At 39.4% G+C, this 27,925-nt stretch overlaps 1 long non-coding RNA gene across 1 annotated transcript; it reads left to right on the top strand.

Annotated features, from left to right (window-relative positions):
* Positions 1-3,604: 3,604 nt before the first annotated feature.
* Positions 3,605-18,050, top strand: LOC121882683. The gene is made up of 3 exons (XR_006092147.1): positions 3,605-3,829; positions 16,427-16,485; positions 16,974-18,050. It is a non-coding gene; the product is annotated as an uncharacterized LOC121882683 (long non-coding RNA).
* Positions 18,051-27,925: the final 9,875 nt, after the last annotated feature.

The raw sequence follows: 27,925 nt of genomic DNA, 5'->3' as shown, positions 1-27,925 counted from the left end.
GATTTGTTCCTTTTTAATTGCCAAGATTTATGCTACCTCTGCATGCCGTCCACTGTCCGCAAAGTCTGTAATAGTTGTTAACACAAAGTTCCAATTGCTAAAAGTGGGGTTACAATAAGGCTCAGGTGTATTCAGCCCACTACCCTCTTTTTCCATCGACTCCACTTTGTTTTCTTGTGCAGGGTTTGCCATATTGGGGGGCCTTCCAAAAAATGTTATAAGCAGAGTTGCACAGTAAAGCCCCCCTACAGCAACTCTGCATCAGTGCTGACCTATCATTCTCCACTATCTCACATGCCACTGAATGGAAAATACGTTATTTGTCATCTTGCTGTTCTGCTAAACATTATTTGCACATAAACTGCTTGCCATGTTTTAATGATACTATATTTTCCTGGTGTGTCCAGATTATATTTTGAAATTATAGGCACTGCAGCCAGAATTTAAAATTTTAAACTTTTTAAATATGATAGTAATAATGACTGACAGGACCTATTACATTTCCAATCTGTGTGTATACACACACACACACACACACTGTAAGTGAGGAGGCTATTTCCTATAATGTGTTGCTATGCCAACCTGTTTTAATTTGTTGGCAAATGTAAGGAGAAATAATAGTAAGAAAAGTATATTTTCATTAGTTTTGTCTGGAAAAAAAAACAAAAACTATCCAGTACTTCAGCCCTATGATGGAACCTTCCAGATCAATCATGAATTGAATAAACTTTTAGTCAAATAAACTGATTAAACCTTGATCACAGCCCTAAAATCATGTAGCAACTAACACCAGTTGTCTATAATTCTGTGTGTGCGCTTGTGTTTGCATGAGCGAGTGCATCTCAATGTGTCACGAATGAGAACGGGGCAGACAGGTGGACCCAAATGCTGACTCAGCAGACAGACAGGTTGAATGAGGGAGTTTTAATGCTCAAAACACAAATGACAGGCAGCGCCAGCATGGAATGAGTCTGAAATTAGGCAAAGTCCAAAAGGGGAAAAGGCAGACAGGCAAGTCAAAAACAGGCTGAACCAAAGGAGCAGGTTGGTGAGAAAGCGTTGATGGAAGAAACTATGACAAACTGGCAGGGAATGGATTACTGAGACCAGTATAAATACTGAGGAACTGATGAGGGAATGAGCAGCAGGTGCAGACAATTACTGAGTGGAAATAGGTGAGCAGGTGCATGTGATAAACAGGAGGGAAAGTCACCAACTGGTGGCCTGGTGGAGAAATGGCAAAGACCAAAGCAGAGAGTGATGAAGAAAGTTGCATCAATAAGGCTGTTACTGACATTCCTTCTTTGTTTTTGTACACAATGTACAGACATTTTGTGTTGTTGGCTCTGTACTCTGGCACACTGGATCTGACACGAAAGATTAGTGCTGACTTTCGGCTTTAATTTAAGAATATTTATTTTCGTGTTGGGTGAACATGTAGTGATTGTTGTCCTGTCTTTGTCTTTTTGCACCCTATAAATATTTGAGGACTAAATAAAAAAAGTCAACACTTTAACCTCTGTCGTCATTTCATTTTAAATGGTAAACAGACTGCACTTATATAGCGCCTTTCCAGTCTTCTAACCATTCAAAGTGCTTTTACACTACAAGCCACATTTACACATTCACACACTGATGGCAAGGGCTGCTATGTAAGGTGCCAACCTGCACATCAGTGGAAATCTAATCATTCACAATTGGGGAGCAATTTGGGGTTCAGTATCTTGCCTAAGGACACTTCATCACGTGGACTGGAGGAGCCACGAATCGAACCACTGATCTTCCGATTAGTGGAGGACCCACTCTACCTCCTGAGCCACAGCCACCCCAAAATACAATGTGCTGAAGGAGCACACAGCCAAAAGAGCAGAAATTGTAATTGCATACAAAAAATCACATACTTCACTGTATAGTATAAGATTTAATATGAGAATTCCTGACATTATTTATTTAATAACTATATAGTGAAAGAATCTATTGTTTGTAATGTTGCAGAAAAAATCTGAGTCAGAATATATTATTTCAGCACCAAGATTTATGACATGAGCAGTGCGCACAGATGGGCTTATTAAGGGGTTAATTGCTTTGTTACCTCCCTCTGCTGCGTTTTCCATTTTTAAATAACCTTTGAGGGAGGAAATTAGCGTGTCAGTGAAAAACAAATAATCACTTTCATACAACAGCAGATTATTATATAACTGCTCTCTGTTCTGTTTGGACAAATCTAAACATCATTTGGAGACATTTATTTTTCCAAACTGATTGGTTTGGACTGAAGATTAGCCTGAAGGTAAGAGAAGTAGTAATGTGACTGGAATATTGATGGTTTGAATCCTTGGACCAGCTCTGTATGTGTGTGTGTGTGTGTGTGTGTGTGTGTGTGTGTGTGAGAGAGAGAGAGAGAGAGAGAGAGAGAGAGAGAGACACCCACACACATCTCTGTCTCTCAGTCTGTGGATGTGGAGGCAAGCTGAGCTTTAAAGCCTAGCTGCAGGGACTACTTGGTGAAAGTGCCATTTGGGATTTGAGAAAAAAGTGAGGCAGAAACGTGGTACAAGCAGGAACAGTACATCAGCCCAGGACCCACATATAAAGCTCTAAAACATCACAGGTTGGGAAATGTTTTTATTATCAAGATATTTGCCTTCTCAAGCACTTATCTCTTCACCACACCAAGTTAAAGTAGACCATTCTTAGGGTGTTTAACACCTGCACGTTTTGGTCCAGTTAAATCAAGCTCTGGTTCATTTTCCCCCTTGGTGTGATTCGTTTGTTTAGGTGTGAGCACAGTAATAGCACTAGGGTGTGGAACAACGAACAACTAGCACAACGTAGTGCATTGTATTTGGCCAATGGACCTCCTTCAGGACCTTCTTTCTGTATTTACGCTCTTGCTCCCCGCCAGACACATCTGATCAATAAGTGAAGTGAACGTTCTGAAGTGGCTTGTGGTGCTGCATTTTGGCTCGCTTGGATTTTTCTCTGTGTGAAAAGAAACCAAAATAAAGGGAAAACTCACCAAGTTTGCCAACTCATCAAATGAGTTGGACCAGAGAAAACAAACTGTAGGTGTGAAAACGCCCTTAATGACAGTTTCTATGTAAAAAAATCTACCAAGAAAATGGGTCAGGAATGGGTAACTGCTTAACTGAGTTCCTGCAAAATGTGAGGTTGTATTACTAAAATATCAGTTATGTGTCCACTAGCTAGCTACTGAGCATGGTTAGCAGGCTTTTAGACTTAAAATTGCACTGCATTAAAAAAAAACACAGGGCTGCACTGGTCTGGACAATTTGGTACACATACTAGTAACTGAAGTCATACATAGGTAACCTTTGTAAGAGGGCACTGATTGTTCTTGAGCTTCATACTCAAAGTATCAATGATACAAATACGTCTTTTTACTAAATTGTGAAGTTATTGCCCCATTAGCTACTGAGCCTAGCTAACAAGTCCACTAACTGACCGTTTGCAAGCTCATTAGCTTAGAGAGCTTTATTTTTTATCTCAAATAACTCTTTATTGAATGAAATGGTGTATAATGGTGAACAAAATACCAGGTGGAAGTAAACAGAACAGTAGTGAGAAAATAGAAAGAAGCTCCCAGAGCTATTGTAAATGTCTCGTGCTAGCCTGGTCAGTGAGCTACAGCAGTTCTCCAACTAGCCTTGTAGTGGTCACTATGTCACCAAGTTTCCTGCCCCACCTATTTTGCGTGGACGAGTGACACTTTGTGGTGTGGTCCGGTGTGGTCAGTATTGGTTCTTAACTCATATTCCTTGACTCAGCTTGTTAGTGGGACTGTTCACAGAGGTTACTGCTCATCTCGGTGAGTACTGCTGCTCAGAGAACACTGACACTCAGAGCAAACTGCTCCATGCTTCAGGCAAAATATGCTGCTCTGGTATCACCGACAAACTACCAGTTTCACTGCAAATCAGGGACAGGAATACCCTGAGAATAGATGACCCTGAAGTAATTATGGGTAATAAAAAAGTAAGTAAGATAAGGAGGATTTTTTTCAATAAGCCAGGAATATTTCAGATCAAGTAGGGAAGATATAGAGAAGAGGGGGCAAAATGTAGCCGAAATGCCAAGCATATGGGAAGATGCAATCTCCTGGAGCAATTCAATTTTGTCCTTGACTTAGCAGCCGCACATGAAGGCTGCAGATTGGCTGCATTAACATATGCTCTACTTTAATGAGAGAAGGACAGATGGTGGGCCATCGTTTGGGGTTTTATCTCAACTGTAGCTGTAACTGGCTCCTGTGACTTTGCTGCAGAGAAGGAATACTGGCCAAGGAGGGATGGAGGGAATGAGGAATTGAGACACAACAAGAGATGAATGGTAATGGATGTGGGGACTTCACAAACAGTTGTCTATTTACACATCCAGCAGACACAGAGAAACATTAGTATTCATTTGGAGTCATGTTTCATGCCCCCTGGCAAATGGAAGTCCAATATTCACTCTCCCTTTAGCTCTGTTTGGCTCTCCAACTCCTCAAAACTATGAGCTGAAAGACACTAAAACACTCACCAGCGCTCAAATGAACTCATTGTTAATATGAAAATATTGATTACTGCAGCTTTAAGCAGTCAAGTAGTAAGCCATCTTCTTGGCTTGGTTATCCAAAACAGTTCTGTATGTTTAAGGTTGTTTTGGCAGGTGATCATATCCCTCATCTTTCTATCTCACTTTTGATACTAAAACAATAGCATGTGGTGTGTTTTGAAGCTCAAAGTGAGCCGCTCCGGCTGTTGCCATCTTGGCAGTGTGTGACGCTGCCTAACTCCCAGCCAATCAAACATGGGCAAAGAGGCAGGCCGAATGGCTGAAACAAGCCACCTAGTGGCTGGCGGACCTGTCACTCAAAGCAGTAATGTCTTTCATTATGCATAACTTTACGGCTTAATAAAATTTAAACGGGTGAGTTATAAAAAAATTCACCCCCCGTACAGTTGTCATGAAAGAGGAAATTAGCTATAGAGACCAAAACCGTTTTTTTGAACGAGACTGTAAACATGTTTATTTCTGCTGTAAAGTCGGGCATTTTAACATGGGGGTCTATGGGGAATTACTCGCTTTTGGACCCAGCCTCAAGTGGCCATTCAAGGAACTGCAGTTTTTGGCACTTCCACCTTGGCTTCATTTTACAGCCCCAGAGGTTGCCACTTGGTTTCAACCAATTAGGCTGTTCCTAAAGTCCTGACATACAACCGGTAAGAAATTGCTCGGTTTATGTAATGTGATTAGGTGTTATGTTGCATTGTCAAGCAATGTGCCCTATCTGCAGTGCTGTATCAGTTTGCAGCATTATATAATTTCATATCATGGATTTTAAAAAGTTGACATAAGTATTATTTTGTCCTATAGCTCTGCTAACCACTATTATTCATCTTATTTTCAGTGTGCAAACAATAGAAATCAATTTCTTACTTTAAAGTCATAAGCAAATCAAGCAATTTAACATGAAAGCAAAGGAAAAGTCTGCATCCATGTGTATTTCACAATCCTCCTCCTTAAAACTAAAACCAGAGCTTTTAGCAAGTCTCAGAGTGTCAACTCATATTACAAATGGACTCTCAAAGTGCCCTTTTCAGGACAACTCTATATTGGTCTTTAGACCAGAGTGGTTGCTTATATGAATCACAGAGGCCAGGCCTCATCTGAAGGTCAGCCATATAGCTGCTGGATCAAACACGAGGTCCACACAACACGGAGCCTTATCATTATTCACTGCCGAGGTACCCGGAGAGCAGCGATGCTAAAACCCCAACATTTATTATGGCTGCCCTTGAGGCTCCTCACGGCCGCTATAAAGTCATTGAGCATAATAAAAATGACACCCAGGAACAACAGACATCTGCAATTTTCTGGCCTTGATGCAAAAGAGCTTATATGCATTTACATTTGGGGCATTTGAGTGACACTCTCATGCAGAGAAGCACTTACAGAATGAGGAGGAAGCTTTTTTTTTTTTTGTCAAGGACACGTCAGCAGCTCAAAGAATCAAACCATCAACCCTCCAGTCACAGGGTAATCTGCCTGACAATGGGGCCACCAGGCCACTGGCCCTGTATGAGCATGCAAACAAATGCACAAAAAGTGCACAAGCATACACATTCAGCAAATTGCCTCTCTCTAATGCCCTCTCCATTCACTTACAGTAACTCTGTATGTAATGTGTCGCCATCAGTGTGTGTGTGTGTGTGTGTGTGTGTGTGTGTGTAAATGGTTGAATGACAGGCAAAAATTGTAGAGTGCTGTGTCGTGTGTTAAGGTGGAAAGGTGCTATATAAGTGCAATCCACTTACCATTTGCTGACTCTGTGTGTAATGAGCAATGAGCCTAGTCACTCTGGTAAAAAGAAAAAAGGGTTGAAGAAAATATTACAGAAGAAAAATCTATCAGGCTTCTATTGAGCAGCAGTAATCAAAGCCTCAGCTCAGAGCTCTGATTTGTTTTGTGGAAGAACTACACCAGCAGTGTTTTCTCTTTCACAATAACATAAAATTGATGAGATTAATTTGTGAATGTGCAGCTACAGTAATCTGGAGTCTATGATGCTATCAGCTGTTGCATTTCATTTTCCTCACTGCAGTATCCTCTGCTCTGCTGTATAGAGATATTTGGTTCTTAGAAAACTGAATTACAAACCCTAGACCACGTGTCAAACTCCAGGCTCCAAGACCAAATCCGGCCCCAGATTTTGATCCAGGCCACATATCGGTTTAGGTTCTCAATAAATTTTGGCCCACCTAGTTGTAGCTGTGGTCTGCACAGCGACACCAAACAGACAGGCGCAACTCCACTGCACCTGCAAGCTAGCTAACACAGAATGGCACAAAAAAGGAAAGTTGATGCTGAAGGCAGACAATTTCAAGAGAGTTGAGAAACTAAGAGCTTCTTTACCGAGTGTAAAGAGAAGCCTGTGTTTCTTATGTGCGATGAGACAATCTCCATTTTCAAAGAATTTAACTTGTGTCGTCATTTTGAAGCAACCCAGTCTCACATCAAAATGTGTAAAAGCTATGTTGGTCCACAGTGCAAAACGTATTAGTTTCACAATAATGGCTCTAAAATTGTAAGATGCCTATGTTTTCTGTTTTTTGGCCTACTCAAGTCAAGTTTTTGTCTGCAAAGACAAAGTGGAAAATGCAATATTTTTAAGATAGTTTTGGAAAGAAAGATATTTTATTTTTTCAATTGTATAAAAGCATGTCAATTAAGTATATATGTCTGGCCCTTGATGTGATTTCCCAGTGTGGCCCTTAGTGAAACTGAGTTTGACAACCCTGATCTAGACTCATGGAGGTAAAATGGACTGGAGTGCCAGTTGGTTTCATTCTGATGGTTTACCTTAAAGGTCACCAGCACTGTATGAATGGTGTTCATATTGGACGTTACTGTGGGGCATGATTTACATCCAATGTCAATGTTCAGTGCCAATAGGCCTATAGGAAGTAGTTTTCCCTTCATTTAGAGAGACAGACTGTTCTGTAGAGGTGTGAAGACCCCATTGTCCAGTCCAACAGTTAATGTCAGCAGGGTTTTTTTTTCTGCCATAACCATGGTCTTTTTTTCTTAGAGTTGCGCTAGTGGGTATTTTTGGCCATTTTGGGGCAGCGAAACAAGCTGAAAACACAATTTAAAACATATAGTATTATCACCCTCTAAAATTGTCATGTTGGCAAAATATTCAGTTTGAATCATGTGTCTGTTATTTCTGTTAGGTCCAACATTCACTTTAGTTTTAGTGGCCTTTTGGTGCTGCACAGATAGCTTACATGGGGTTTGTTACTTGTTGTAAGTTGTTTTGGACAAAGCATCTGCCAAATAAGAGCAGAGTTGTGGACCAGAAAACCAAAACAATGAGCTGAAAGATGCTGAAAGACGCTGAAAGATGTAGAGCTGAGGAACTGAGGCGTTGGAAGACCTTTCACAATACACATTATTGTCATTTGATCTATAGTTTATATAAAAAATATTGATTAGTGCAGCTTTAAGCATACTTTAGCCATGCTGTAGTTGCCATATGAAGAAAAAATAAACCATTTTTATTAAGAAAGACTATGAGTCTAACCATGCTAGTGGCTCTGTGAGGCTGTACTTAAGCACAGTGGTACATTGAGCTAAATGCTGATGTCAGCGTTTAGTGTGTTAGCATGTTAGAAAACAAGTAAAACGTCTTGTTCCTGACTGGTTCACACAGCCTGCTATATATCTTATAGTTGGGAATATATGTCCACATTTTAGAGGTCATGTGATGTGAGAGCACCATACCCACCACAGATATTAGATCAAAAAACTGATCTAATGAGCACTGCTGCATAGGTTGGTGTAAGACTGTTGTAGAAGTCTCATTTTCTTCCAGCTAAGTCAGTCCCTCACACTGTATGTTATTCTCAAAAACTCAGATGCAGTATTTGGTAAAATGCAGGTGCAAGGTGATCACAAGCATCAAAGGCAATCCACAAAATGTGATATTCCCACCTTTGGTGCAGACAGGACGTGGAAAGACAAAACAGACTTGGAGCACTTTGTTGTTGCTGAAAAGCAATATGTCAATAGGGACTAAAAGTCAGGGTATCTCAGCTTGTGCTGCATCGATTTTGGCTAGGTAAGGTAACAGGGTAATTATCTACTGGCAGATGACAAGGGATTCAGTGTACTTTTTTCCAGTGTTCAGCATACTGGCTCTATTAACAGCATGACACTTCAAATCTGTTGTATCTGTACAGAAGCTCTACTGCCAAACATACTTGGTCTGTACTGCAGATTAGGCCTGCTGGCTGCTCTTACATTTTACTCACATCCCCAGAGAGCATCTGATACTCATTAAATTTCATCCTCACCAAACTGGGGCACATATGACAACAGTTACAAGCACATCTGTACCCATTGAAAGGTAAGTGTGATTCCTGAGGGGTCCATAAAGTTAATAGCAGTGACAAAGAGAGGGAGCTTTCTTCTCTGCTGGCTTTTCACAGGGTACATTTATAAGACAACACATTTGCAGCTTTGATGAGTAATATACAGGGAGATTCGCTCTTTGAGCAGGACTCCTTTTTTACTTGATGAATGCACTTGTCACTGGTAAAATGTTGCTTGCAAAGCTATTGATTTTTGCTTCTGCAGCCTTGGTCCCATAAGCCCCCTGCTCTAAAATCAGGGCAGCGGAACAAAAACCCATGGAAACTAAAACGCCACAGTCCCACAGGAAAACATGCACAATAATAAAGGGTCGCAAACAAACAAAAAACAACACTTCCATACAAGCATGAGGACATTGAAGGCATGCAATGCAGCACAGTACAAATAGGTTTCGGTGGCTGGAAAATAGCTTCTGTAATCCGCATTCTCTACAGCCACATTGTGACAAAGCATTTTCCATTTCCTGCTGTGATAATGTAGAAGCTCTTATAATGATATGGAGCAGAAAAGGAGACCCCAAGGTGAGAACGGGGAAGCCCATGTATCATAGCCCAGCTGCTATCTTCACACCCATTCACGAGCCATCAGTCCCCAGTAAAAATAAATTGCTGCACTTCACAGTTCAGTGGAGAGAAACAGGCCTTTGTGTGAAGTAAAAACTCAACCGGTGACCCAAAGTGCTGCTGCATGCACTAGCGGGAAGGCCCACACATGCAGTATATACAAATGAAATAACATATCCACTACGACACACAGCCTTTTCCCTGTGTTTTTAACAGTCAAGACGGGTGTGTCAAACACCACTTGATAAATTGTACCCTGGAACTTGTGTAGGAGGCATGAGGAGAGTGTAGGTAACACATCTTTCTAACAACATATCCAGTCAGCTAATCATCAATCACCCAAAAACTGTTATAATATTGTAATTATCAATTTCCCACTGACTGAACTAATGACAAACTGTACATTTATTCAAATGCAATCCCAACAGAGATGATCAGGCTTGAACAATGAAGTAATTTTCTTGACATTGTGATTGTAATTGTTATAATTATTATGTGGGTGTGATGACTGATTGGGCTTAGAACAGGCTCTGTTCAGTCTGGTCCAGTCTGGGTCAGCTGATGGCGGTTTTGAGTAAATGGTTTTGAAGGATTTTTATTGTTTCTCCCCCTGCTCCAGTCACTCCCTGTTGTTCTCATTAAAATTATCTGAAAAATGTTTGATATTTCAAGTGATGTTGCTAACATCACATGTGCAAGCAATGTACATATGAATAAAAATGATAGAGGAAATTAGTGCTGTGAGTGAAAGAATAGCTATTATTTTATAATCCACTTCATCAGGTTTTAGCGCAGTTCTGTTTCTGTTTTGGTAAAGCAAGAATTTGTGTTTGCACAGGATTTTGACAGGTGACTTGTAATGCAACTGTTCATTGGCTTGTTTCTGTCTTGTCTTTGTAGGTTTCAATTATCTTAAAGTCTATTATGTAACGTGACTGAAGTTCTGTACTTCAGACAACAACTGAGCAACCTTTATCTGCTGAGAAAGACCATTATTACTGAAAGCTCCAAAAAAAAACATAGCCAGCGTTATGTCAAGCCATTATATAATAAAAGACCGTAGTACATCAAAATAACCTCTTCACAGTTAAGATGATCAAAGTTGTTCTTTATTAGTAATGTGACTGAAACTTTTGCATTTCTATAGTAATTTTTGTTTATGCACTTCTTTAGCTATACAATACATTCAATTAGTTTTAGTCAGCCAGACTCAAGCACACTGCATACATAAATCCCACTGATGATTTTGACCCATTTCTGTGTCCACATCGTGTTGAGCTGTGCAGCTACAGCTTTAATTTTTTTTTTGTACTTTCTGTAGAAGTAGTCTGGTGTAAATATAGAAATTAGAAAGGCTTGCTTCAAAATTTAATTGGTTATTAGAGGAGCACTCAATGGATTTTGTGTCCAGAAGAACCTCAAATAACATAAAATTTGTATTATCCCAATACTCATTTTGGACTGCAGTAAGAAAATACCAACTAAGCAATCCCCATTGCTTTAAGTGCTCAACATAAATGGATTTATTTGCAGGTCTGCAGTGTAAATCCATCTATACAATGCTGTCAATTAAATACACAAACAAGCCAAACCAGAGATTAAGTTTATATCTCTGTATACCCTGCAATGTTTATTACAAGCATTGGCAGTGTTGCAGAGAGGATTGCACACAATCACTGATTGGATTTACTGTGTATGGTACCATAGCAACAGTTAGTAGGGCAGCCAGCATACTGTCTAACGCTGTGTAATGATGAGTGTAAAACCTGCTGTTCATTGTCCACCTAGAACCTTCTTTGGTAGAAGATCATTATGAAGTGACACACCTGGTTAGCAGTGAGAGCCCACTGATGTCCAATTATGACTGTACTTTATGTCTTGGGCATTTACAGTGAATAGCTTTACTACATAGAATAAAATGAAAACATTAATTACACTTTGCAGTAGTTAGATTGTAATTTGTTTGGTTATCTAATTTAATTTCTTTTACATTTTAAAGCTGCCCTGTGGATTTTCATTGTAAATAAACAAAAGTTATGTTTACATTCAGTGTTTCTCACCAGAATGCATTGAATCCTTGAGGTCTAAAAAAAACGTGTTGAGTGCATTTCCTTCCTCAATTGGTCCGATACCTTGAAATCAATGGCATTATATAAATATGTGTCCTCATATGCATGGACATTACAAACAAAATGGGGATATACTAAAAAAAATATTGCTCTATAGCTCCACTAGTGGTCAAAAACTCAACAGGGTAACTTTAAGTTGTTTATCCAAAAGACAACACAATTGCATCATACTGGTCTTACTGTTTTAGAACTATGACTTTTTCAATGAACAACTAATAGATATGTTTGTAATTAATGTCATGGGTCACGAAGTTTTGTGTGAGATGAAAAAATGACATGTAAAAATTGAAAAAAAAACATTAATTTGGAAAACATCTTGTTTCCGCTGCCCCCAAGTGGCAAAGCTAATTCAGTCACCAAACCTACTTTATGGCCACTTGGGGGCAGTGGAAACAAGATGTGAACACAACCTTTTCAATTGATATGTTCAACTTAAATATCTGGCTTAAATATCTGTCTGTTTAGCTGCCAAATGCTCCACTATGTTCACCAGATAGTTGCTAATTGTGTCTGTTTGCCGTTTGGTGCTGAGCAGGTAGTGTAAAATGGGTTTTGAAGGCTTTATTTCTCTGAAAACAGCTGCCTGCTGTGGCCTCTATAATAGCAGTGAGAGTGAACCAAAACATTAAAGTGGAAAACAGACAGCTAAACAATGAGCTGAAACAAAATGGACAAAATGGCACCTATTCACTTAAATGAAAATTGCTCACCATGCACATAAGCAAAAAGGGTTTTCTAGCTTCCGAGTTAGCTTTGTGTTGTGCGGCCCGCTGCACATGCTCATTAGTGTTTCTCCCTGTTTCACCCTGCCCCCGATATCCCACTCAACCCATAGACTTCCACATTTGAATGATGTCACACACATAATAATCACTTTTCTAGGCTCTGGGATGTCTCCTTGATAATGGGAACATTGCAGTTCATGGTCGGCGTCTCAACCAATAGCTACGGGGTCGTCCTGTGTGTAGTGAGAGAAAGTATCTCCTGATCTCTGACTGAAAATGATGTTTTATCGACTGGTCATATGCACTATGACAAAGCTTTAATCTGCATTACAATATCAGTGAATGTTTCCCAGCAGCCATCAGCAAAATGAGCACTAAAATGACGTGGAGGGGAATACCTCCTCCTCCTCCTCCCATTCAAAGGTCTGTGGGAGTCCTGGGTCCTGTTCTCTTTCCCATTCTCTCTGTGGGTTCCTCTGTGCGACAGCTTAATGTCCAGACTGTTGCTGGACCATTACCCAAATCCATCTCCTCAACATGGCATGTCAGGCCTCACAGACAGCGGGTGCTCGCATCTGAAAGCAGCATGTTTTTAAAGCCGTCACTGCAGGGCAGAAGGGCTTATTCACGCCGCCGGAGAGAGGCAGCGGGGTTTACACGGCCGAGAAGATACTGTGGACTGCTCAGGCAAAAAAACAGTGTGTCTGAGACAAATGCTGTCTTTGCAAGACATTACAGTACATTAATGTACATTTAATTTCATAAAGCAGTATTGTTCTTTTGTTGTCTTACTTGCCAGAAAAGCAAGAAAAGCTACCTTCAGCTCTAACATCATTACATCAAACACTTTCTGAGACATCTACACCTTTATAGTGTCCTCAAAGCATGGCAATCTATATTTAGACAGACCAAATACGCCAGGAGAACAAACAGATGCTGTTGAAGTGACAGCAATGTCAGCACAAGAACAAGCGCTAGTTATGTTTGCTCGTATGAACGATCCTCATTAAGTCACACACAGAATGGAGAAAATGGAGGAGAGAGTAAGACAGGACAAGAATGCGTGTCAAGACTATCTCATATAAGCGAGCAGCAACTTAAATTGCCGTTTGTTTTATGAAAAGGAATAACGACAAGTTGACAGCGCAATCAAAGCACAATATTGTTGATGGAAAATGTGGCCATTACAGTGTGTGATGAACCAAGCCAAATTGCTTATTTCAATAGCACAATTTCAAAGGCAGTCAAAGGAAGAGTAATATTGTATCTTAAAAGTACAAGCTATTTTAAACAAAAGCTATCTCACACCCCATTCCTCTACACAGCTTCCCTTATGAGAGACAATATATAACAAGGTTGTCGATGTTTTATTTAGCTTGACTATGACTTGACCTTTACGAAACATGGTGGATGTCAGTTGACCTACTCCTGCTTTCATCCATAATAGCAGTGTCTATGCAATGCAACATATAAGTCTACTGAGACAGCCCATCCTAACAAGAGAAATGACAGTATAGGTCTAAAATTCAGGCCAGCAACAATGCCCAAAGTTACATTTACACCATCTAGCGGCCGTAGCAATGCACTCCGGCATTCCAAAACCGTTACAAATCACTGTTAAAAAATAATTCTGTTTTATGGTGTGACAATACAGGTTTAGGTCTGGTTAGGTTTAGGCACAAAAAACAATTGGTTAGGGTTAGGGAAAGATCATGACTTGAGTTAAAATGATCACTTGACACTACGTGATTAACATGGTTTATACTTTCTTAAAGTTACGCAACCTTTGTCGTTATGGCAACAGTAAACAACACAATGGAACAGTTTAAAAAAAAAAAAAAGATGCGAACAGCTGTCTCCTGCAACAAAGTCTTTCTAGACATTCACCCAGTCTGCCTCCTCCCAAGAAGACAAAATCACCTTATCAGGTCACATTGATATATTGACGTTATCTGAACTGCGTCACTTTCCCGGATCATAATTACTATCAGAATTTGATTCATTCAGGTCTATAACATTTGGAAAGTCTAGAAAAGCCACATGATTAACAGCCAAACGGCCTGCGCAGGAATGTCGCGCCCAACATGAGATTTAAAAACTCAATGTACTTAAAAATACAGAGAGATTTATCTGGCTGTCATAGGCTTAATCAGCATTGTGTAAACTCGTTTGGCAAGGGCTCATTTATATGTAAGGTTTCATTTGTATGTAAAAGTTCCACACTACAGGTTTAAAACTGTTTCTTGCTTTCTTTGAGTTTAAGTGGCTATAATCTATATTTTTTACAATAAAAATATATCAAATGACAATGTGTTATGTCAGAGATGTTGCTTGTAGTGTAAATCTACAGAGAATTATCAGTGACTCTGCAGCTCCTTTCGGCTTTACAGAGCTTTACAGAGCAAGTTTCAGCTCATTGTTTAGCTGTTCAGCTGCGAATTTGCTTTTTTGGTTCACTCTCAGTGCTCTGATAATGCAATTTTCAACCACAGCAGGCAGCTGTTTTCAGAGAAAAACCTCTCAAAACCCATTGTACAATACCTGCTCAGCACCAAATGGCAAACAGACAAAGAGTAGCTGGTGAACACAGTGGAGACTTAGCAGCTACAGAGCCAGATATTTCCCTCAAGAGTAGGTAGAGAGCAAAAACAGAGCTAAAACAGAGTGAATATTGGGCTTATATTCACCAGGTGGACAGAGACACGACTCCAAATGAATGATAATGTTGCTCATAACTGCTGGATGTTGACTAACTAGTTCAACATATTAACTTAAAAGGTGATGGTATGTCAGTGCTGTGTTCACAACTTGTTTTGGCTGCCCCCAAGTGGCCAAAAAATCTGTTAATGCACGTTTAAATAAAGCGAAGGGCTAAATAAAATAATCTTCTCTCTTTTGCTTTCACTTGCACATTGCCTCTTGTGCTGGGGTAACTGATCACCCGTAACAGAAAAACAAAACAAAACAAAAATCTTCTCCCTTTCTGGCTAAACTTATCACAAAAACCTGAGCTTTCTCCTCATTTCACATTATAACAGAATAAACACTCTTAAAATGGCTATAACCGATATTTTTATATTAATTTCATCAGATTTCAGATTTCATCAGTGTTGTTTCCATATGCAAGCAGCTGAGAAACCTACAAAAAAACACTGCCCATTACGTGGATGTGTAAATAGGCAACTGTTCTCTACATCAACTTAAAATGTGATGATATATCAATGTTGTGGGCACAGACTGTTGTTGTGGGGACAGAAGTGAAGCTAATATAACTAAGATAACTGTAACCATTAGCTTAATGCCTCCATTTATTTATAACAACTAATTAAAGGTACAGTGTGTAGAATTTAGTGGCATCTAGTGGAACGGACTTGGCAGAAATGGAATATTACATTCATAAGTATGTTTTAATTAGTGTATAATCACCTAAAAATAAGAACCATGTTTTCCTTACCTTAGAATGAGCCCTTTATTTCTACATAGGGAGCGGGTCCCTTTCCATGCCATTTTGCACCGCCATGTTTCTATAGTAGCCAAGAACGGACAAACCAAACATTGGCTCTAGAAAGGGCCTTCCGCATTTTTCGGGAGTTTCGTGGCCACTGTAGGTTCTTCTACTTGTTTGGAAGGGGAGGGTGAGGGGAGGGATATTCAGTTGGTTGCAATCTGCAATCTCACCACTAGATGCCACTAAATCCCACACACTGCACCTTTAAGAGATGCATGTTTCACCATCACACTCAGCGGGATATCTGGCCAACACATTTAAGTCACTGATGACGCTTAGCAACTAGCAGATTGAGCTAGTGTCAGCTAGCTAACACCATTTCCAGCATTATTTCAGTTTAACATAACAACAATGCTACACAATTGAGCATTTAAAAGCACTACTTTGACCTAATTTAACTTATTAAAATCCAAGCTCCTGAAACTTAAAGGCGTATGGCTATGGCTTTCAAATGCTCTAAAACCTCCATACTTGCATACATATTGCACACACACTGTCTTTCTTGATCATGTGTTAAATTTCCATGGCTTGAGTTGTTGCTATACGTCACTTATCCTACAGAGTCACAGAGGTTGAGAGCCTGGATGGATGCTCTCCACTGGACCAGAGTGACAGACAGTGTAAGTGGGTGATCCTAAGGTCAAGGTGCATGAACAGGGCAGACCCAGAGAGGAGGCAAAGAAGCGAAGGACATAACTTCAAGCTTGCTGCCTCTTGATGTGTTGGCAGTGCTGGTGTATGAACATGAACCTTCGCCTGACAAGATAGAGGAGATAACTCACCAAGGGAAAGCATGAGGGGACAGCTGAGGAGGAATGGTCAAGGCCACATGAAGGAGAAATGTCATTCATACGCCAGCACTGTAATATGCTCTTCCCCACATGATGCATCAGCACAGCTATTCCTCATTACACGTCTATTGATTTAGCCATTTAGAGGAGGCAGGGGGCCTTGGTCTTTCTCCAGGTCCATCCGTAGCAGCTAGATTAGATACATGTATGGGAGACAGACTGATACGTGATGCAGTTTTTTGGGTCGGTTCTTTGCCTTATTGTGTTACTATGCGGCTGAGATTTGCCTGTGCTTCCTCTCTCCTTGTGTTAAACAGGAAGGACAGGCGGGGAGTGGGAGTTGCAGCTCCTGGTGTTGGCTGTCCCCCCACTTTCTGCTTAGCAGGGTGCAAAGATGGGGAGTGGACCATCCTGGATGTCCTGTTACACAAGACTAAACATGGCAGGGGTTGTGGTAATCAGGCTCCACTCCCTAAGACTATAAAGTCCCATTAGATAGAAAAGCCTATGTGAAATATGATGCAATGGTTAAGTGTTGGAACACTGGAACAATAACCCCACATCTCCTCGTCTGAGACACAGCCCCTGATCCCTGAGGATGTACATGTGATTAAAGCTAGATTTATACTTGTGGGTATGGTGGGGGATATGGTGTAGTAATTGAGCATAGGCACATAGCCTGCATAGCCACTCTCTAGCTGATTTCCTCAAAAGTTTTGAGAGCGTGCAACAATTTAACAGTCAAGTTCAAATTCAAGTTTAATGAACACAAAGCAAAACTCCCCATCTACTGTTCATTTGCATTACAGAAATCAGATATTATATTCACTAATAGTAACAAAAAACCTGTCTATTTGTTTATTTGTCACCTACTGTTTTCACAATCCTTCCTTAAATCCATATGCGATGAGGAGAGAGACCTTGCAAACATGTGCAAATTGTAAACTGCAACTTCAGCTGCTTGATAAATATAGCACATTTGGGGCAGAGTGTGTCTCATCTTTTGCATTTTCTCATCTATTTTTACAAAGTCTACAACGCGTTCCTTGACAGTGACCCAGCGGAGCACAGAGTCCTCTGTGCACAGCTGTAAACATGCACTTCTTTTCTGCTCACCTATGCACTTCTTTTCTGCTCACCTATGCACGTCATACTAGTCCTGAAAGTCGTGAAGTCGATGTGTGAGAATTCTTTTCTGTATTCTGGAGCCATGGAACAGCATAAGTTGCCTACTTTAATTAGATGAGTCAAATCCTTCTAGCATTAAGTCAAAGGCACAACAATGGCTGATACACAGAGTTCCCTTAACAGAATGATGGTATCTTGATATCTTTTTGGTGTCTAATCTTTGATTCACTTTTTTGTCACTTTAATTTTATCTTGAACTTATTTATTATTTTAACTGTTGTCTATGTTGCATTTTGTCTTAATACACCCTAAAAACTTTTTCCAACTACTTGTTCTGTGTTTGGTGCTTGTGTTGTGATATTTCTTAATATCAGACAATGAACTGTCCCCATCTTGTTGAATGGTCTGATATGTTGTGTTTTTACAATATATTGGAGTGTCAATGAACCTAAACGTAAAGTTGGCAAGCTATGGGCTGGGGTTGGGGTGTAAAATACAACCTGCCATGTCTCCCAGCCAAGTTACACCAAGAACTGATGTGTCTATAATAGGCCAATCTGACACGGTGACCATTTGGCAGGGCAAAAGAAGCATGTTGTTCTATCCCATCATTCACCATGGCCATTGGTTTAGAATTCATGTCAACTAAAGCAATCAAAAACTACAGCAGAAATCAGCTAAAAGTCAAAACCAAATGTCATTTTATCTTTTTAACTTTTATGATGATTATGCAGGTTCCAGGCTTTTTCACTTTCCATCTCTCTCTCTCTCTCTCTCTCTCTCTCTCTCTCTCTCTCTCTATATATATATATATATATATATATATATATATATATATACATATACTGATGTAAATACTGTAAAAACTGATCATATCATAGCAGAGAGCCGTCAGATACAGTGAGATATCACATTGCATAGGAACCAGACTTCAAAATCACATGGCAAAAAGTTTTAAATTCAAATCAGGTACAGTAGTTTTGATTATTATCAACAACAGACCTGGGCTCTTATGTAGCTGTTGAACTGTTTTTATCTGGGGATTTACACAAGTGTCTTATCACATCAGATCTGACACCTTACAGTACATCTTCAGAAGTAGTAATTGGATGGAAATGTTGTCAGGGAGAAATCGGTGATAATGAGATGACTCGTTAGTCTTTGTCGTGACTGAAGGACATCATGTGATAATGTGGTTCACCTGCTGGCTTTAAAAAAGATGGAAATGGTTAAGCAAGGTTTTATTTTTATATGACAGATGCATTAGTATGTATTTCACAAAAGTGTACATGCAGACATGAGTGAATTAAATACTGACTGGCATGCAACCACATTTCTCCTCTTCTGCTTCTCTCTTTAACACTACCTCCCTCTCTCTTTATCACCACTCCATCTCTCAGTAAAGCAATAAGCAGCTAGCATCCTAGCTAATGCAGTCACGGCTAATTTGAGCTTTGTCTGAGGTGCCGCTTCAGTACAAATAATCAGAATGCTGGGGCTGCATTTATTAAAATGTGCACTCCTCATACAGATACAGGAATGCAGGTGCACACACACACACACACACACACACACACACACACACACACACACACACACACAAAACGTTGGAGTGCTTTATTGGATGATGTGGCTCGATATTAATTGAGGAAGAATCTATGTTTTAAGATAGATGATTTCATATTAAATATTCTCAGCCTCATATTCTTGGATATATAAAATTAAATCAGCAACTTGACATTTTACAATCACAGGCTATAAAACGCCTTTTCTTAACAGACATAGTGGCATTTGGATTCGGGTTGCGGCTGACCGACGCCAAGTTACCCACAACACAATGTTCTGTAATGTATCATTCTGCTATCAAAAACTGACAAAAATCTTTATTTCTCAGAATCGAAGGAGAAGTAATTAAAACTGAAGGTCTTAACATATCTATGGTATTGTTGAGTTATCAAGGACACTTTCATGTTTTTGTGTTGAGAAATGTTAAAAATATCATGAAAAGAAGACCATAGCACAGTGACAGTGAGGAAAATACTTCTGGGCAGTGGGTCCTCCAGTCAGCCAAAGCTTGCAAAGCTTCAAATCTGGATTTCAAATTCAGTTCATCCACTGGGGCGCTCTAAAATCGACGTTCTCTATTGAAAGAACATCATCAAACAGTTACATAAAATAACATAACATAACAACTCAGATAACTACACAACGCAAAGACAATGATTCAAACAACATGTAATTATGTGGTTTCAGTGATTGAAGTGTCCATAGCAACCACCATAGCAACGATAGAAAGCCTGAAAAAATATTCATAATAACTGACAAACTAAACATCATATACATTCACTGAACGAAGATTATGAAAATAAAATGCACATGTATTGCTTGAAATGTTATCAAAACACATTTTAATATATAAAATATTGCATTTTCCACTGAGAATAAAAGGAATGTCAGCAATTTGTTTTGTTTGAGCAGACAGAAACTTGACAGTCATGTGATGTGGATGCAGGCCAATAGAAAAGAATAGGCCAAAGAAATGTTGGCATCTCACTATTTATTGAAAGTTATTGTGAAACTAATACATTTTGTGCTGTGGACCAACGTAGTTATTGTACATTTTGATGTGAGACTGGGTTGCATATGTGGCGGGGCGGTAATGTAACGATGCAAAAAGTTTTCCTTAAACCCTTGTGGTTCTATCTGAGTCTCTGTGTTTTTGTTGCAGTTGGTCTTTGTCCTTTACTTTTTTTTGACTGCCTCCCCCCATCATGCCTCCTTCTCTTCCTATTTCCAGTTTCAATTTACTCCATTTCTACAGCATCACTATTCATTCCCTCTTTCCCTGCTTCATCTTCATGTAACCCCACAGACGAGAAAATCAGAACAGAACACAGAAGAAGACATTTTCTGTTGGTCTGCTCCCTACAGCAGATGTTACACTGTCATCACATTCAAATATAGTGTGGGGCAAATCTGCTATATATCTGAGTGTTTCCTCAGTATTACAACTGTACTGTCAGGCTAGAAATGGTGTCAATTTGTAATGCTTGGAGCAGCACAAACTGAATTGCAGTCACCTCCATTGTAATGGTTGAAGGCAGTAATCTCAGAGACACATATCCCAAAACCTGGACAAAAAAAATGAACTGACTCTTCAAACTCTGTTAAATTTAATTTAAATTTAAATTTACAATTTATTATGGTTGGACCTTTGAGGGCTTTGCGAGGTAAAACCAACATCCATGCTAATGCTTAGCCATGCTATTTTGGAATGGCTTTGCCCAAATTTTTTATTTTTTAATTATTTTTTTTTTAGATTCATACTGTAGTTCCCAGAGGATGAAGCATACTGAGTTTGGTGATCCTCTGATTTTTCCTCTTGTGCCATTATGAGGATAAAATGTTTGGTTTTTAGGGAAAAGTATTGGTCAACTTTTTGGTATATTTTCATAACATTTGGTACATGCATTTATGTCCCCCTCAGGATGAAATGTAATCTGACTTTTCATGCAGCAACATTATCAGGTCAAAATTTTTATTACCAATACTTTTGTTCTTGACCAGATACTGTACCCTCAAAACACATTCCCATTAGCCTCAGCTGTACTTTTTATTAATGCTGATTAGCAAATGTTAGCATGCTAACAGGTTAAACTAAGATGGTGAACATCATAAACCTGCTAAACAGCAGTACAGCCTCACAGACCTGCTAGCATGACTCTTCAGCCCCAAACATGCTCCACACAAGTACACAAATGCAAATGGAAACAAGATCAATGACAATAGCAAACAAACAATGTGTCTGTGGAGGAATGTGTACTAAAGAATTTTCAGGTGACACACTCCAGAATGACATGTGAAATCGATATTGGGTAGCTCGAAGCATGTGTGTTTGTATACTTGTGTGGAGTGTGTTTGGGTCCTTAGTCTTGTTGAATTCCACAGTGCATTTGTAATTTTGAGGCTGAAAGGATTTTAGAATACATGCCAATGTCTTAACTTAAATGTATTCCATGGCATTAAATTCAAATAACATCTCTCCACTATCACCTATGCTTCAAAGCACAACTTGTTTCATTGATGCCTGTCAGGAACAGCACAGGTGTGTGTTCTTTGAGAACCAACAGGATCAAGAACCAGCAACAACTACAGAGTCAGAGGCATCCCTCGTCAAATTAACAAAATTACAACAGCTGGAAACACAAAACACCTATTTACATGCAAGCCTGCTTCCCAGGCATTAAGCAAACACTAATTAAATCAATCACTAGCGATTCTGTTGATTGAATCAATGGCAGAGCTGTGATAGAGAATAATTAGATCAGTTTCTTGGGTCGTCCGTAGAGACCCTGTCAGCAAAGTGCCTTACCTTTCTCCCATGTTTCACTGTTTCGAAAACTTTAGTTCACACTGTATGTCAGTGACTTGCAGGGGCTTTCTAAAGATCCAGAGGCAAAAGGTAAAGAAACACAATATCTTGTGAGGTTTGGGAAAAAGCGTGTATGCTTTACACAATGATGCCTGACAATTGGTGCCATTTCTAAAATAAATGTAAATCTCTATGTGGACCTGATTATACAAAATTATACATGTCCCTTATATCCAATTATAAATGTAAACAGTATATAATGACATGCAAGTGTACGAGCAGATACAATAAACTCAGTCTGATCAAAAATTGTGACTTTTATTTGCTACTAATGTACTTAGTTACACATATCTGTTAAGGTGTCAAAATCAGAGCTATAGCCAAGATTTTAAGAATACTGAGGTCATCCATTCCCCCACACAGACACTAGCATTTTCTGGATGTCTCATATTTTACTTATGCACTTGGTTTCTCTCTCAACCCATCCGGTCAAGGCAGATGGCCACCCACTTAGAGCCCAGTTCTGCTTGAGGTTTCTAAAGTGGAGTTTTTCCTTGCTGCTGTCGCCAAGTGCTTGCTCAGGGGGGAATTGTTGGTTAAATTAAAGAGTACGGTCTAGATCTGCTCTATGTGAAAAGTGCCCTGAGATGACTTTTGTTATGATTTGGTGATATATAAAAAAAGTTGAGTTGAATTGAACTGATTGATTTTTAGTGTAAGTTTCATTTACCAACATGAAGATTAGTGTTAAATGTTGGAAAGATCCCGTTATTTGCTGGGAATTACAGCCATAATCTGCTCACTTCTCCTGGTAGAAATGACAACTTTCCAGCTGCAGCTTTCTGTCAATTACTTTTCATGGTAAGATGGCAGCTTACAGTTAAGCTGTGTGGCAAAAATCAGATATACATGATGTTTTAAAGACTTCTCTACGCTACCAGGAAATATCAAATCCTTCATTTATTATATTTCATTTTGTGTCATCCTAAAAGTGGTCAAATATAACTCTCCAGTGTTACTTTTATGTCATATAATGGCAAGGTCTCCCCAGGTTGCTAACAAAAAAGGTGACGCCTAGCCAACTGTAGTTGAGTGTTCAGAGTTCAGTTCAGTGGGGATCAAACCACCAAACCTGCGATTACTGGACATGACCTCAGTGTCCTCAGTCATAGCTACAGCTCTAATCCAATTCATTATTAACTAATGCTTAAAAATTCTGTGCTGACAACAATTAATCCCTACCATCTATGTGTAGTCGGCACTTGAGTGCTATCAGGATAAAGCTGGGGAAATTGTTCCCAATGCTGCTGCTTCATCCACACCCTTGTATTACACACAGGGCATTTAAATGGATTCAGGATGAACTCCCCCATGCACACAAGCAGCTCTTGTGTCTTCTAGTTCATGCAGTAATCCATTATTTCTTTTTTTTTTCTGTTTTAATTGTGTTGGTGCTCAGAGACATGGAGAAAGTAGATCGTGTCAGACCGTGTTACCATGATTCATTTGAAATTTTGATTCCGCTAATTAAATGCTATAGCGTCCTTTATTTCTCTTAAAGTGCTGATAGAGAACCGAGCGGGGAGGGACGGGCTCCATCATTATTTCACCTGGGAACCAGTGAAGATGAGCAGTTGGGGGGGAGGAAAAGATAGGGGGCAGGCTGAGAAGCAGAGAGGACAGATGAATGGTAGAGAGACACGGGTGGATAGTAACTTATTACAAGTGCATGCACTTGTGCCAGATATTAATGAGCTGGTCAAATGCAAAAATTGAGAAAATCAGTCAAATACCTTTTCAATTTAAGGTTTGATTGTCCTACTAATGTAAGTCAAATCCAGTAACTGCACATTATGCCACTGGTGGCCGTATTGGAAAGCAGCCTGCATCACCACTTTCCATTAATGGCATATTAAAAATGTATTTAGTCTATGCAGAACAAATGGAGGCTACACACTGTATAAACATCTAAGTCAGGTGATCACTGGATTGATTCTGATATATTAACAGAATCCTGTTGTTGCACAGAGCATGGCTTTCTTTTGATGAAAATTAACCTATTTCTTTCCTCTAATTCACATTGGTTGCTGTTTGTTTTATAGCGATTCCCAATGGTGAATTCATTAAATAGAATGTTGCTGGTGAAAATGATCTTGGCTTTCACTCAGTCGGCTACCAGTTGTTATTTATTCAGGAAGCAATAATTTTTGAGAAGCATGGGGAGAGAGCAAATATGGGTGGATAAAACAGTCCTGTTGGGCTTTACACCATGACTCACAGGTCTCCCTCTATATGTAGGCTTACCCTACTTCATTCAACAATGGGCTGCTCCTGTGCTATTACCACAATAATTCTTTACGTTGTAAAGATTATGTTCATAGATGCTTTAGAAATAATCATTTTGTATTGGGTGCCTGTGCTATTGGAGAAGGTAAATCATATGCAGCGTTGTTAATATCAAAGCAAGTGGTTTGGTTGGCTACATGTCCATATCAAGATAACAACAGATAGGCTACAGGCAACAATAGTAGGCTAGGCAGCTGGCAAGTATGATATTTTAAAGTGATCTTATCAATACCATCATGTAGATAAAAAAAAAAGTAAAATAATTGTATGAAACATAAATAGCTAAATTAGAGGCAATCAACATGCAAGGCAAAGTGCATTCCCTAGAAACAACCATGTTGCACAGTGGTTATTTCTAACCTGATGTACAGAGGATGTAACACTTATTATTCCCAAAAGAGACGTGAGACTTGACTCAGACTCCTGAACAAAGACTTAAGACTTGGACTTGCATAAAATGACTTGTGAAGATCTCTAAACAATATTTAAACACGAAGTAAGTTGTACTTTCAGTAGTTTATTGACCAAGTACTTTTATACTTTTACTTGAGTAGGTCTTTTAGATGGTAATTTTTACTTTTAATTGAGCAATTTTCTTATGGAAGTAACTGTACTTTTACTTGAATAATGATTTTCAGTACTCTACCCACCACTGTAGAGAAAACATATCTTGTATCATGTCTGCTCTATCCTCCCAGACACTTGGCAGTGTGGCAGTCTTTTAAAAAGCACTGTAAATCACAAAACCACTTTCCTCAATGTTTTAAGTTGGCACTGATTAAGACTCCTCTAATAATGGAGAGGGAATCCCCACCAGCAACTGCTGTAGTTAGGCAGCTACAAACCTGTTCAGTTCAAGCTCGAAAAACAGACAGAGATCAACAGTCTATTTGAAGAAGTTGTAATGGAGTGGGGGTTTGTTTACAACCTGACCTGGTCACCTAATTTCTTGCTTTCTTGCCCCGTTGGACCTATGTTTAGTGATGTTGCTCTCACCAATTATTTATAAAACCAATAAAAGATAGTTTTATTCTATTTTTTTAAATAACCTTTTTGAAATAAACTATTCATTATTTGTTTAAAATATGCAACATACTCACTAGCATGCATAATATATAAAATATGAAGCATTAGTGTTGGGGGGAAATGTTTGTTCACTGTCTCTAAGCAGCTCTTTTGGGGTGATAGAAACATCCAGCATAGCCAATTGCTGACTCAAGATATTCACATGGCCATATAAATTTAGCCAATCAGCATCCTCCAGTCTAATGCAAAAAGGACGATTCTTCTTGTAAAAAAAACAGTTATGTTAAGTATGATAAGCACATCGTCTAGTCTTTAAGAACGCCATTATACAGTATATCCCTAATGAAGGTAACCCTCATTTATCACCCCTGTGATAAAAATAAGCCTCAGACTTTCAGATGTAACCTACCAACCAAGTCACTTTGAAAATATTAAAGCCACTTTACTGAAAGCAATTTAGTGATGCTCCAACAAACTTGTTTTCTGACCATGAGCCAGAGTAATATTTTACTAGTATGAGTGTCACCTCTGCTGGCCTACTTCTGAGGCGACACAGGGACGTTTAGATCAGTTTAGAGGTTGTGATCGGGAATCACGCCTCCCTGCTGAGGATTCAGAAAGAAGGACAGCATCTATTAATGGCCAACCCAGATGTCTGGAAACAGAGCAAAACAACCTAAATTTGTACCAACAGACATCCAGTGGGGGTGACGGTCTAGACAGTGTCTCAAGTGCTACACTGAAACAAATCTCGAGCATTACACCGCCTCTAGTTACTGTCCTTCAGAAAACCTTCCACCTTCAGCTCGGGTGTATGATTGACAACTGTCATTGTGTCTCACATATTCATCGTGGCCTGGGGTCGGTCAAACCGATGTGTAAATTAGATGCTAATTGGATGTGATAGTTTATTGACACTTCTCTTTTTGTTTTCCCACATTCAGGGCGGAAAGAGCTTTAGGTCAGCTCTGGCCTGGTCACCACTCTCTGTCTCAGGCCATCACCTCAAGGACAGCTGGCCTGCTACGCTGCCAACCAGCTGCTAACAGGTACACATACACTGCCTACAATTCTGATCCATGTAGATAGTGCGTGTAGGTAGTATGTACTTATGTAAGTGGTAGAGTGTTGGAGCACTTAAGTAATAGCACTAAATGCTATAATTTGAAATGACACCTGAGTGATTTTCATGAGCAGAAAACAGTCATTTCAGCTTTACCTCAGACTGAATGAGCTATTCAAGCAGGTATTAATTTCCCGTGTCAAATTACTGTAACCTGCAAGCAGCCTGTACAACATGAAATCTGTACCTCTTCCCATAGATTCATTCCCTTAAAGTGTTGAAGGCTTCTCTCACTGATAGAGGTTCATGCATTTCTGATTAGAGGACTCATTACCACTTTATTAGTCTATTTATCTCAGTAGTTTTAAGCTACAGTAGTAATACCCAGTGTGGGTAGAACACTGCAAGAAAATAAGATAATACTACAAAAAACTGTAACACAAACAAAGTTTATATGGCTGAAAGAAGGCAAGTTTGGATTCTTGTTTCTTTTATTTCTCTTTGTGTTTCACTCTTTTGGGTGGAAATGGAAGCTCAAGCTGTTTCCTGTCTAATCAAACTCAACAATATGCCTTAAAACCTCTGTTTCATTGGATTTGTCAACACCATTTAGCAAGGGCATAGGTTTGGTTTCAGAAGTGGGGTGACAATAAAACACACATACGAAAAAGGAGAACATTAAATACTAATATCACCAAAAACAACTTAAGTTTGCAGTGCCCTTTTAATCTCTGAGTGGTGAATTCCTTTTAGGCTGCATATACAGCCTCTAAAAGCCTTCGCTAATAAAGCAAGGCAGTCTGGAGCCTGAGAGGTGAAACCCAGGTCAAAAAACATTGTGACGCACGTGCACAGTACTCATCACTGCTAGTAGTCTTATTGCTTTGGGCACAAGGTAATAATCTAACTGCAATGCAAATGTAGAATGTATCAATATTTTAATCAATATTTAATCTCTCATGGACTATGGTGGTTGGACAGTAAGAGAGTGATGTTCAAAGAGACATCAGTGATAGAATCAACCTGAAACAATAAATGTGAGGGGACAAAGATAGGATTTTGAAAAGTGAAGGGAACATATGCCACCAACCCCAGTAGAAATGAATGTCTTGCCATTTGGTGGCTGGTCATATCAAGTATCATATAGCTCCATTGGAAACAAACCAGCCATATTTAATGTAACATCATAGCTGACCTGCTGAAAAGGGATCGGCAACTGGTATAAAGAATCATATCCACCTGCATTATCCCATCATCCACATTGTATGACATCACATAGCCTCTATTCTCTGCTTGTTTCAACACTATATGATTCTTACACCAGCCTACTTTAA

This window comes from Thunnus maccoyii, chromosome 17 (assembly GCF_910596095.1).
Source record: "Thunnus maccoyii chromosome 17, fThuMac1.1, whole genome shotgun sequence".
In the NCBI taxonomy this organism is placed as follows: Eukaryota; Metazoa; Chordata; class Actinopteri; order Scombriformes; family Scombridae; genus Thunnus; species Thunnus maccoyii.
Note: the sequence above shows the minus strand (reverse complement) of the source record. Positions and strands in the feature narration are given on the sequence as shown.